General features: G+C 41.2%; 1 pseudogene; it reads right to left on the bottom strand.

The window, feature by feature from the left end:
* Positions 1-507: 507 nt before the first annotated feature.
* The window catches only part of LOC147463295 (4-hydroxy-tetrahydrodipicolinate synthase 2, chloroplastic pseudogene), a 95,379-nt pseudogene continuing 82,982 nt past the window's right edge, over positions 508-12,904 (bottom strand).

The raw sequence follows: 12,904 nt of genomic DNA on the forward strand, positions 1-12,904 counted from the left end.
ATCTTATGAGATCAGCCATGATGATGGAGCATCCCAACATGGTAGATTGGTGAATGTTAGAAATAAGCCGCAAAGCAGCACCTCTAATTTCTACATAGTATCACGAGGAGGTTCGATCAGGGAGAAGGATCCGTTTGCTGGCCCTCGCCTGGCTTCCCACTTCTTTGTAGATGCCACAACGTGGGAGCTCCTGCTCAATTCCTCCAACGCTGCAGTAAGCCCCACAGCTCTGCAGTTCTCAGGAGTGCATTACGCCTCTGACCCCAATGACGAGGGGCAAGCTACACTTTTTCAAGCCTCTGAGCCTTGCGCAAAATCTACAGGCCAAGCAAACCCTCAAACCGCCTCTGACCCACATGATCACGGGCAAGCGACTAAGCAAGTAGCCTCTGACTCCCCAACCAGCCAAGGTGAGCAAGCTGCTGTAGGCAAAGAATCAAAGGCCTGTTATCCAGTACTTGGCAAAGCTGAGAATGCCTCTGAACCTAATGAATTCGGTTAAGCAAATCAGCAATGCAACCCTGATTCACAAATTATTGGGCAATCTGCCAGTGCTGCAAACAGAATCAACCTGCCATTACAAAATTTGCAAGAGTTCGAAAATAAAACCCTGCTGTGATGTGAGGGATATTCCCTCATTGGAGCCTGTATCCCCAACCCTGGACATGCTCCACCCTTGCCTTTACCTTCCGTAGCTTCGACACCCGAAACACTCTTGAACCCCGGTCCCAACCACTTTGTCGGCAATCTCGACAACCATGCCGGCTCTCACCGTCCATGCCTCAACAGTGCTGAAGTGTCTTTCGCCATTCCCTATAGCATCTCAAGCATGCACGTGTTCTATGCAACACCACGCACATGTCCCTTGAATTTAGAGGGATCTCTCTCTCTCTCTCTCTCTCTCTCTCTCTCACACACACACACACACACACACACACACACACACACACACACACAAATGCCAAAAGGCCTTATATGAAGATGAATTAGTTGATGGTGAGCAAAATAGTAGTGACCTAAGGTGCAATGACAATGTAGCTCGAGGAAGCCAAATACTCAAAGAGTTGAGTGTAGAAACAATTGGCAAGGCAAAAGACATGTTTGAAGAGGATGACAAGGTAAGTGCGGTTCAGTATGGGAGTGCCGATGATGGTGGAGACCGGGGGCCGGTCATGGTCGGCTGGAGGGCGGATACCCTTTGGTGGAGCAGGCAATAGAAACAGATGTCTGGAGGATCAAGACATTACTAGAGATATTATTGTCGAGGGGTAAACTGTCGTTGTTGCCGAGCGCCTGAGTGTACCATAAAGAGAGAGCACGTGATAGAGATAGTCAGAGATTAGCCAGAAAGAGTATTCCTATCAGGACAAGATGGAGAAAGATGGGGAAGGTGGTGAACTTGGGGAACGTGGGCCTTCTCCACCACCTTTCCCATCCTTCTTTTTTATGGGAGGGTTCTACCACTACTCTAAGAAAGGTCTTCCTAACTTTACACAATTCGAATTGGTCTAGAATTTAGAAAGAGGTATCTAGAATGAACACAATTAAAAGTGTTTGTAAAACTCATGCTTGTGCAAAATTGCTAGTATCTTTATGTGTGTACTTATTAATGATTGTATATACATAAGCTACAACAAAATATTGAAATCACGTGAAAAGCTCCCTTGGTTTGTGTGTTGAAAATTAAGAGAGCTCCTTAATTTTTTGTTGTTGTAGCTTGCTCTTTTGCTCGGTTTAGAGATTGCTCGGAAAATATTGCTCGGAGTTAGGGATCCCCCTCACCGGGGGCCGGGTTCAAACCGCCCTGGTCGTCCTGATAAGTCACATTCATCTGTCTTAATGCAGTGTGGTGCCCGATGTGTATGTTAAATGTGGGCCGATGCGGAAGCATTTTTCATAATACACCTAGCCTTGATGGGACAACTCTCCAAAAGCAATCACTTCCACTTGCTTCTTGCAGGAAGATTTTTTATGACATCAAAATTCATGATGATATTGTTAATCGATGGCAACTGGAGAAGATGTTGTGCTTGACAATGCTTGCCCGATATTTATGCACCCAAGGGCTATGGGGCCACAATGTCATCCCTTACTGTATCTGAAGGCCGCCAATGGAAAGGCTTAACAAGCTTGGCCGATATGCATGCCAAATGAGATGCCTTCTACTTGCAAGCATTGCTTGGACGTACTGTATTCCAAATGTGGTGCCCTAACTAAGGAAAAAGGGCTGCCCATTTAACTCAAAAGGGCGTCCGCCCAAGCAAGGAAAAGGGCCGCCCATTTAACTCCAAATGGCGCCCGCCCAAGCAAGGCAAAGGCCACCCATTCAAAGGGTTTTTTTTATGTGTGAAGTGAAGGGAAAAAAGCCATGGCAGCAGCTGCAGACGACGAGGAGGATGCTTGTGTTGCTCGCGCCGGCCAATCGGCTGCTTGGATGAGGGAACTAGTGAAGCGAAAAGTGACGAGGAAGCCATGGCGCTTCTATTTGGAACCAAAACCAACGCGAACGGCTTGCTTGCAGAATCCACTTGCCACATCACCGGGGGGTACCCATTAGCAACATTGCTAATGGGTGCCTAAGTGAAGGAGTACGAGCGGAAGTGCAACGCGAGAGAGAGTGCGAGAAGAAGAGCACGACGATATGGTGAACTCGCTCTACTGTAATGTGTAGAGCATAGTGAGTTCTTATTAGGTTCTAACAAAAGAATATGTGTACATACCTGGCGGCCCGCCCACTTACCTGGGCGACCACATTGGGCTTTATACCCCAACAACCTCCCACTTAAAGTCCAATGTGGTACTTTAAGTGTGAGAGAAGCTACTATACAAGCTAATATACAAGAGATTTAGAGAAGTGATGTACTACCCTACACCTAACTGCTTGCGAAAATGCGCAAAGCTCTCTAAGGGAAGTCCTTTTGTAAGTAGATCAACAAGAATTTCTGTGGTGTGAACTTTGACAAGTTGAAGTTGCTTATCCTCCAGCATTTCCCTGATGAAATGATACTTCACATCCACATGCTTTGTCTTTGAGTGATAAACTGGATTGCGAGCCAATTGTATAGCACTTTGACTATCACAATATAACACAGGCATCTCTTCTTTGATTCCCAAATCTATTACTAGTCGATTAAGACAAATTGATTCTTTGCATGCCTCTGCTGCTGTAGCATATTCAGCCTCTGTAGTAGACTGAGTAAAACAATCTTGTAATCTAGAACACCATGATACTTCTCCACCAGCCAATGTAAAGACATACCCTGATGTAGACCTTCGGTTGTCTAAGTCACCTGCATAATCAGAGTCTGTAAAACCCGTTACACTTAGCTCCTGAATCCCATAGGATATGTGCATACTCTTTGTAGCTTTCATGTATCTCAATATTCCTTTCACTGCCTCCCAATGTTTCTTGCCTGGGTTTGACATGTATCGACTTACTACTCCCACTGCAAATGCAATGTCTGGGCGAGTAGCAATCATTTCATACATCAAACTACCCACTGCAGACGCATATGGAATCTTATCCACTTCAGCCCGTTCTTCCTCAGACACAGGACAACTTGTTTGCTTAGTTTTACATATGGTGGCAATGGAACACTCAATGCCTTGCCCTTCTCCATATTGAAACGTTGCAAAACCTTGTCAATATACTCTGTTTGAGATAACCAAATCAACTTCTTTGATCTGTCTCTCTCAATGCGCATACCAAGTATATGACTTGCCTCACCCATGTCTTTCATGTCAAACGATTTTGCCATCTTTGACTTCAAAGCTGAAATTTCTTCCAAGTGCTTGCCAGCAATCAACATGTCATCCACATACAAAATAAGGATCAGCCAATTGCCATCCTTAGCCTTCTTTGTATATAGACAGTGATCGAACTCACTACGTTTGTAGCCTTGAGAAAGCATAAACTTGTGGAACTTATGGTACCATGCCCTTGGTGATTGTTTTAAGCCATAAAGACTCTTTAACAACTGGCATACCAAATCTTCCTTGCCTTTCTCAACAAACCCTTCTCGCTGTTGCATGTAAATTTCCACATCTAAATCACGATGCAAGAACGTTGTCTTGACATCCATTTGGTGCAACACCAAATCTAATATGGAAACCAATGCAAGAAAGCATCTCAATGTAGTCATCTTGACCACTGGAGAGAAGACTTCATCAAAGTCAATGCATTGTTCTTGCTTAAAGCCCTTGGCAACAAGCCTTTCTTTCTACTTTGGCTGACTATCATGAGCGGTGATCTTATACCTATAAACCCATTTACAAGGTAGAGCCTTTTTGCCCTGTGGTAATTTAACTAGCTTCCATGTCTGGTTTTTATGCAGAGCTGTCATCTCTGACTGCATGGCCAATTTCCAATTCCCGGAGTCCTTCATTTGCACTGCTTCCTTGTAACATGAAGGCTCATTGCAATCAGTCAACATGACATAGGTCATAGATGGAACAAACCTATCATAAGGTCGCGTGATACGTCCAGATCTATGCAAAGTAGGTGGCTCAGGCTCAGCCACAACCTATGGTTCCACTCTATTCTGTCCTTGCTCCTCTTGAGCCCTGAAATTTTGTCTTGTACGTGCAAGTCCATCTTCTTGGAAGACAACTCTTCTAATCTCCTCAACCCTCTCTGGTTTAGAATGATATTTGGCTTCATTAAAGTGAACATCATTCCTGCAGATAACCTTTCTGGATTCGGGATCCCAAAGTCTGTACCCCATCTCACCATAATTACCATAGCCTAGAAAGATGCACTTTCTACTCTTTGGCTCAAGTTTGCTCCTAAATTCCTTTGGAACATGAGTATATGCTTCACAGCCAAAGACTGTGAGATGCTTGTATGAGGGAATTTTGCCTGACCATACCATCTCTGCCACTGAATCCTTCTGCAAAACCTTGCTAGGAGATCTATTTATAAGATGAACAGTTGTTGATACAGCTTCAGCCCAAAACCCATTTAGCAGTTGTGCATTAGACAACATACTTCTGACCTTCTCTTGTATGGTCCTATTCATCCTCTCAGCAACACCATTTTGAGGAGGATTGTAAGGAGCAGTAAGTTCACGTTTTATACCTTTTGACTCACAAAAGTCCTGAAAGGCCTTTGAAACATACTCTCCACCATTGTCAATGCGTAAGCATTTAAGCTTCTTAAATAATACTAATACACAATTCCCACAATTTCATGACTTCCAAACAATTAAAAAATTTAATTTTAATATTGGTGATTGTATGTTTGACTCCATTTTATTTCTCTTCAATAACCAAAATATAGAAGGACAAACAATTACTACAAGTGAAGAACTGAGACAAAAAAGTATTACTACACTAATTGAAAACTTCTATGAAAACGATTCTATAGCTATTGAAACTGTACAAATTCATCTAACACAGTCTTTCTTACAAGAAACTCAGAATATTAATACTACAAAAGAATATATTCAGCGGATGATACTGCCATCAGCTCTAGGTGGTTTATGGGGAGATGCAATTAGTTTATATTGGGTTGCACGAGCTTTTAATTTAAATATTAATGTATGGGGTTCTTCCCATCATATAGTACTATTTAATACAAATTTGGTAAGTAACAGTGAAACACTAAATCTACTTTTCCACGACGAGTGCGGAAAAGACGGACACTATGAACCTCAGCTATTTATAAATAGAAATAAGAACAAGAGAAAATTAACTCAGAATACTAGATATTAAGACAAAAAATAGCATTTGGAGAAAAATAATAAACTGCCTAAAAATAAGAATAGCAAAAAATATAATTTTACTCCTCAAAATGGAAAAAGACAAACAAATACAAAAAAAAAAGAAATAAAAACTTGGAACAAAACTTGCTAGAAACCTTTGACAATAACATACATTCAAAAAAAAAAAATGTAGTATATTTTTGAAACAAAACCAAGATTTTGTAGCAACGTTAAGCGCAGTAAACATCCACTTTTATCAGCAGGTGCTCAATCCGGTACGTATCTGTTACTGACTCAACTTAAAACTGTCATACCTTCTTATCCGTAGCTCCGATTGACGAGCCGTAAATACAGACACGTAGAGCCCCTTAAGTACTTCAAATTTGATTAATAAAATCACAGCTATGATCGCTTCAAGCATACTCACTATTTAGCATTACCAAGACATCTTTTGGCCCTTAGAGCCCCATCTAGTACATTTTTAGCTTATAAATTGGCTTGTTAGCAAGCTGCCCTTATAACTGCTGAATAATCATGCTGGATTCAAGTACACCTGATTGGATTTCCTTTTCTCATTTTCTTGTCATGGGAGCGAAGCGGCACGACATCCACCCCCTCTGAACCTGCACAGCCTCTGGTTTATGCCAATCGGTCTTCAAGCTGCATCTACCATAAACACCTTAAGATACTTTTCATCAAGCTCACATAGTTGGTCAAGGCATCTACAACAAAAGAAGGTTTAAATCATAACATCAATAGTCTAGCTCAATTATATGGTAGTTGTCCCATCCCAAATATTTGAACCATAGGGGTCATATCTCCAAAGCATCCAATTATGAAGAATTTGTTTAGTGAACCCCGCCAGACTCAAGTGCGCCAATTACTTATGCACACGGCTTGACCATCAGCTCGCTTTAGGGAACCCTATCAATCTCAAGTATGCCTTACTCTGTCTGCACACGGAATGGTCGTCAAGTCCTTTACTTCAAGTTTTGGTAGTAGAACCATCTCAAAAGATGTGAAAATATTATACCAATTGTCCAAAGATGTCAATTGGAAGCTAGCCATGTAAGCTTATTGATGATATAACCAAAAAGACTTCTGTCTTAGCATACATCCAAAAACAAATCTACTGCCAAGTAGCCTACAGGAAAATAAATGATATCTTTGAATCTGCAAGTTGCTCTTCAACAGCTCCCAGGATCAAATGTGATAATAAGAAATTGCTCCAATAGTGGTGCAGCATAATATCCACATGAGAATACATATTTTGAATCAATCAACTTCAAGCATTTCTAATCCAAATATGCAAGGATCTAGCAGAAAGCAACCACAATGTAGACCCAAAAATACTTATCCATATATAGTGAACCTGCTTTTGAAGATCTTTCAAATCACCTGGATCAAATACCATTAAGATCACAGAACATTGATGGCCTTCGCAATATACTAGAGCTTCACTTGAAGCAAAGTGCAGCAGCCACATCTCATAAACTTTTGGTAACTTAAGGTCGTTACTAGCAAGAATTAAAGAATTATGACTCCCTTTTATTGGTAGCCAGGACATCACTAACATAAGAATTATTAGGAATAGTATCCACATCCAGCCATATTTAGCACATTTTCCAAAGAAATGAAAAGCCCTGTGCACTTTATGCAGTATCAAGGATGATTTAGAATCATCACCCCCTCTAGCTTCATAGCCATTATGAAAAATCTTAGGACTTTCTGGACCTGTATCATCAGAGAGATTTTTACCTCGGTTTTGAGTTTGATAGTGGAGAATAGCTTTATCCTGAATATCTTCATCCATAGCATCCTTGGAAAAATCACCCTTGGAAGTCTCAACATGCATCAAAGCTATAGGATTTGGCTCCTCTTGCAGCCCGTATATAAGCATAGATGTAAAATCCATGTCAATATCCTGTTCACAATCGGCATGTTCTAGGCAATCTTCAATATCGTCCTCTGCTTCCTCATTTGCATCCATGCTACTTAGCAAGCCATTATTAATTTGAAAAGGTTCATCAGACACCCCCTTTGAAGGAGTACATGAATCACAAAGCTGAGCTATACTGCTATAACCTTCTCCTTCATATTCGACAAAAAACCCATCAATTATGGAATCTACTTCTATGATAATAGAATCAACAAACATATTGCCAGAAGCAACCATAGGTTTATTGGCATTATCAGGTACATCCTGTGTTAGGTTCATAGTCTCGTCCACTTCATCAGCTATTGTATATATAATAGGTTTGTTTATGCAATTAGCTGTAATAAATTTGTTGCCCTACTCAACTATAGTGCCTGTAGAACCATTAAAAGCCTGTAGTCGCTCATCTTCTTGATAGAATTGTTGAGAGCATCCCATGCCAAGGTCAGTAGCTTGAAATTTTTTTGTTGTAAACTCTAGCTCTTCACTAGAACCATTATTCAAGGTAACTTCCATGCAAGCAATCTTTGAAAAAAATTCATACATTTGTGTTTCAGCATTAATTTCATTATGTACCTTTGCTAGGTTGCTCAAAAGCTGTATTTTCCTTGGCTTTACTTCTTGCAGAAATATGGTCTCAAAATTGATCATAATTAAGGAACTGCATATGATCCCCTTCTTCTTTATAGAAAAAAATCTGGCTTCGTTTAGTAATCTCCTTCATTGTTAACTCGATAATTTTTTAGCTTTCATGAACAAACCCTTTTGAAAAATAGTCCCACTGTGTGGGGTATCTCTTTGCCAGTTCTAGGACCTTATCTTTAAACTCAGAGGTTACCACTTCCTCAAAGGTCAAAATCATCCGATCTTCTCGAATACCTCGGCTCTTCATCTCTGCCTTATAACATGCAAGGAGTCCATATGGATCATGCACTTGAAAAATCAAGTGCCATCTCCACTACATCATCAATATTCTCTTTCATCTTCATAGCTTTTACTTCTTGAAAACATCTCTGAACCAAGCCCAATATGTTTGGCAGATCTGCAGCTACTAGGCCTTTATCAAATCTATTGAAATTGTAGTCTTCAATAAACTGCATCAACTCTGCTGGAATTTCCATCCTGACCTCCCACCCCGGCTCGTTTCACGTCGAGTTCACCAAGAATGTCGGGGGATAAGTATACGAAAGGTGAGCCGGGAAGGCATCGGGCCCCTGGCTGTGAGAGGTGTGGGAAAAAGAAGTGCAACAGGCACAATTAACAAAAATAGAGCTCAAAACAAACACTTCGCTTAATACTAGTTAATCAACAGTATCCATGATTAATCAATTGTTAATGGAGGATTTATGCTCCTTACAAGGTGGAACCTGGCTTAATCGAGGTGCTAATCAAGAAAATCAATAATGAACTGCTTTGTACTGCCTTCTGCTTCTTCCTGCTATGGCATAGGAACTTTGTCTTCCAATGGCAATCTGATTTGGCTTAAGATTTATGGCTTAAATCCTAGAGTTGAATGGGTAGGCTCAGCTAATGGTTTAAGATTAGGCTTAGAGCTTAAGAATATGGCTAATGAGTTTGAGAATGGGCAAACAGCTTGGCTTAGCTCCTGAGAGATTAGGGAGCTTTAGGTTTGGCTTAAGGAGATTAAGGGTTAGGCTTTGGGTTACGAGATTAATATTAGACGAGATCAAGGTTGATGCTTGGCTATTAGGCTTAGAGCTTAAGAGATTAGAGAGCTCGTGATAGGATTCAAAGCTTGTATGAGGTTAGTCTTAGGCCTCGCTTAAAGCTCTTAATCATCAAGGCCCTAAGGAGATTAAGTAGGGAGAATAATGAAGCTTCTCAAGGATCAGCTTGGCTAAGGGAAGCTCCTAGAGAAGAGGAGATGGCTCCAAAAAAAATCACACGAGAGTCTCAAGTAGATGCCCCTCTTTTCTTTTATACTTTGCATGGGATTTTCTCTTGCTAAAAGGGGCCTAGTGTTGGGGTATAAAGCCCAATGTGGTCGCCCAGGTAAGTGGGCGGGCCGCCAGGTATGTACACATATTCTTTTGTTAAAACCTAATAAGAACTCACTATGCTCTACACATTACAGTAGAGCGAGTTCACCATTTCGTCGTGCTCTTCTTCTCACACTCTCTCTCGCGTCGCACTTCCGCTCGATCTCCTTCAACTGGTATCAGAGCTCAGATCGAGGCTCGGGGTAGCACTGCAGGAAACTAGAGTCACCTGCTCAGATTGGAGTGAGATTCGACAGGCGAAGACACGGCCACCGTTCGGCTTCGACAAAGTTCTGCGTATGCCATTTTTGATTATGTAGTCTCGGCGGGTGCAGATCCGACTCTGCAAATTTTGGGTTTCGGCCTACGACTGCAGGTGCTGAGGATATCGGCACTCCCAGAGGCGTGTCACATACGACACGGGCGCATCTACACACAGACTGTAGGCGACATCCACTAGTTCATCAGGTAGCTTGTGTTTGCTGCTTGATATTCCAGATTTCATCCTGAAATTGCAGGTACTTCCACATGGGATGTATTGTGAGAGATGATGTTTGTCTGTTGAGGGTTTGATGGCTGTGAGTCACGCAGCAAACAACTACCATAGCGGTTACAACATACAGTAGGAAATTTGTGGATGTATGACTTTGTGGGAAGTCTATGTACTGTCAGATTTACTGCCGCCTTTGTTGAGGATCGAGTGAGGTTTTATTGAGCTGGGGGATTCTCGAATGTTGAGATCCTTTCGGTGATACAGGTCTTGGAGCGATCCCTCGAGCACCCTTAGATAGGCAGCTAGGATGTATTGACTATGAGTTAGATAGTTGGGATTGCATCTTTGCTTTACTGCCGTTGAGGCATTGTCACGGTCTATGCCTATAGGACAGTGACAGGACAGTGAGAGATAGTACAGGTGCAGGACAGGTTTACCCACAGCTTACAGTGTTAGAGAGACAGTGGTTTTTTGAGCTATTTTTTGAGTACACCAGAGCCATTTTACAAAGGAGACTCTGCAGAAATTTCTACAAAATCTAAAGCTTTATTGGTTCATTTGACAGGTTGATATTGGTTCAGAGGTCAGTTTATAGGAGAAACTCCGCCGAATTTTTCCCAGGAAAGTAAACTACTGTGAAGTGTAGCTATGGCTGGATCACAGGACACTGCTCTTTACAATATCAAGAAGCTGGATGGAACCAATTTTGCATTGTGGAAGAAGCAGATTTGGCATGTGTTGGTACAAAAGAAGCAGATAAAACCTATAAATCTCAAGGGGATAAAACCACAAGATATGGACGAAGATGAATGGAGCAAAATGGATGAATTGGCACTTTCTACCATTATGCTGACTTTGGCAGAAAGCGTTTACTTCAATGTAGCAGACGAGACGTCGGCTTACCAAGCATGGACAAAGCTGAGTGATCTTTATGAGAAGCAGAGTGCACATTCACATGTATACTGGCTTAAGAAGCTTGTTCACTTGAAGATGAAAGAAGGGACACCTATGTCCAATCATCTGAATGAATTCAACACCAGTGTAGGTTTTCAGCTCAAGGTGTCAAGTTTGATGAACCTGTTACAGCTATGTTCCTGTTGATCACATTTCCAGAAAGTTGGGACACTTTTCGCACAGATTTGAGTAATTCTGCACCTCCAGATGGTTTTACCATAGCAGGTGTAGAAGGCAGTCTGCTTACTGAAGAAACCAACAGAAAGACAATGGACAAAGGCAAAGGAACAACCTTAGTTGTCAGGGGAAGGACCAAAGAAAAGTACAAAGGTGGAAAGAGGGATCAGTCTCGTAGCAAGTCCCGCAGTGCTCAAGGCAAGACTGACATAGAATGCTACCATTGTGGCAAGAAGGGTCACATGAAAAGAGACTGTAGAGAATGGAAAGCAGAAAAAGGTAAAGAGAAAGAAGAAGACCATGGTGAGAAGAACAAGTCCTCACTGAAGATTCAAGAAATAAATGTGACAAACACTGTTGCAAAAGATGACAGTCTAGTGTCAAGAGACATCTACTTCTTGAAGAATACAATGGATTCAGCTCTTCTTACAGCATCTGATGGAAATGCACTGAGTGACTGGATTATAGACTCAGAGGCATCACTTCATGTGTCTCCAAACAAGCAGTGGTTTACCTCTTATGTGACCACTAAAGATCATGTTCGGCTAGGCAATGGGCAGACATGTGAGATCTTAGGTGTTGGAGATGTTCAATTGAAGTTTCAGAATGGCTCTTCTTTCACGCTGAAGAATGTGAGACATGTTCCCACAATTACAAAGAGCTTGATCAACACAGGTTTACTTGATGATGCTGGCTACGTCACCACTTTTGGACAGAACATGTGGAAGATATCCAAGGGTTCTATGACAGTAGCACATGGAGTAAAGTCTGGAGGACTTTACATGATTAATGTATCAAATGTCTCTAAAAATGTAATCAATGTAACCGAGCAGCCGAACGTTTCTTTGTGGCATAGCCGGTTAGGACATATGTCCAAGAAGGGAATGGAAATCTTGTCTTGTTCTTGTTATTTGCCTAGCTTGTCATTTAATGATTTTGAATTCTGTGAACATTGTCTGTATGGTAAGCAAACACAGCAGCCACATAAGCATAGAAGCAGTAGAAGAGATACACAGTTGGCACTTGTTCATAGTGATTTGTGTGGACCTATGCCTAACCTATCTCTAGGGGGAGCTTTTACTTTATGACATTTATAGATGATTACTCGAGGAAAGTATGGGTTTACTTTCTCAAGCACAAGGATGAAGCGTTTAATGTTTTCAAAACGTTTGTGACACTTGTGGAGAATCACAGTGGCATTTGTGCAACTAGAAGTCGATATAGTTTGATATAAGATTAAGGGTTCAAAATGTCTAGTATATGCAGTCTGATTATCATACAGTATATGTAAAGTTTCATTAAACTCAGACGAGAAAGTAATATATTTTTTTTTTTGCTTTAGACCATAATGTGACACTTTTCCTAAATAAATGAGCAAACCAAAAAATGCAGAAGTGATCTCCCAATAAACCTCCAAGCGAAGCTGGCAATCCCATTTTTTCAAAATACTCATTTAAAGAGTGGACATGTGTAGAGAAAATAAAATATCGAGCGATAAAAAAATTCTTAAACATGCTAGAGACTTATTATCATGATTGTGCAAAGAAGAAATGAAGTTGTCAATGACAGTTTTACAAATCATAGTAGAAGAAGTTCTTTTGTGCAATAAATAACTAAAGGTATTAAACAAACAGTCACCAGG

This window comes from Adiantum capillus-veneris, chromosome 2 (genome assembly GCF_014529385.1).
Source record: "Adiantum capillus-veneris isolate H3 chromosome 2, ASM1452938v2, whole genome shotgun sequence".
Taxonomy (NCBI): Eukaryota; Viridiplantae; Streptophyta; class Polypodiopsida; order Polypodiales; family Pteridaceae; genus Adiantum; species Adiantum capillus-veneris.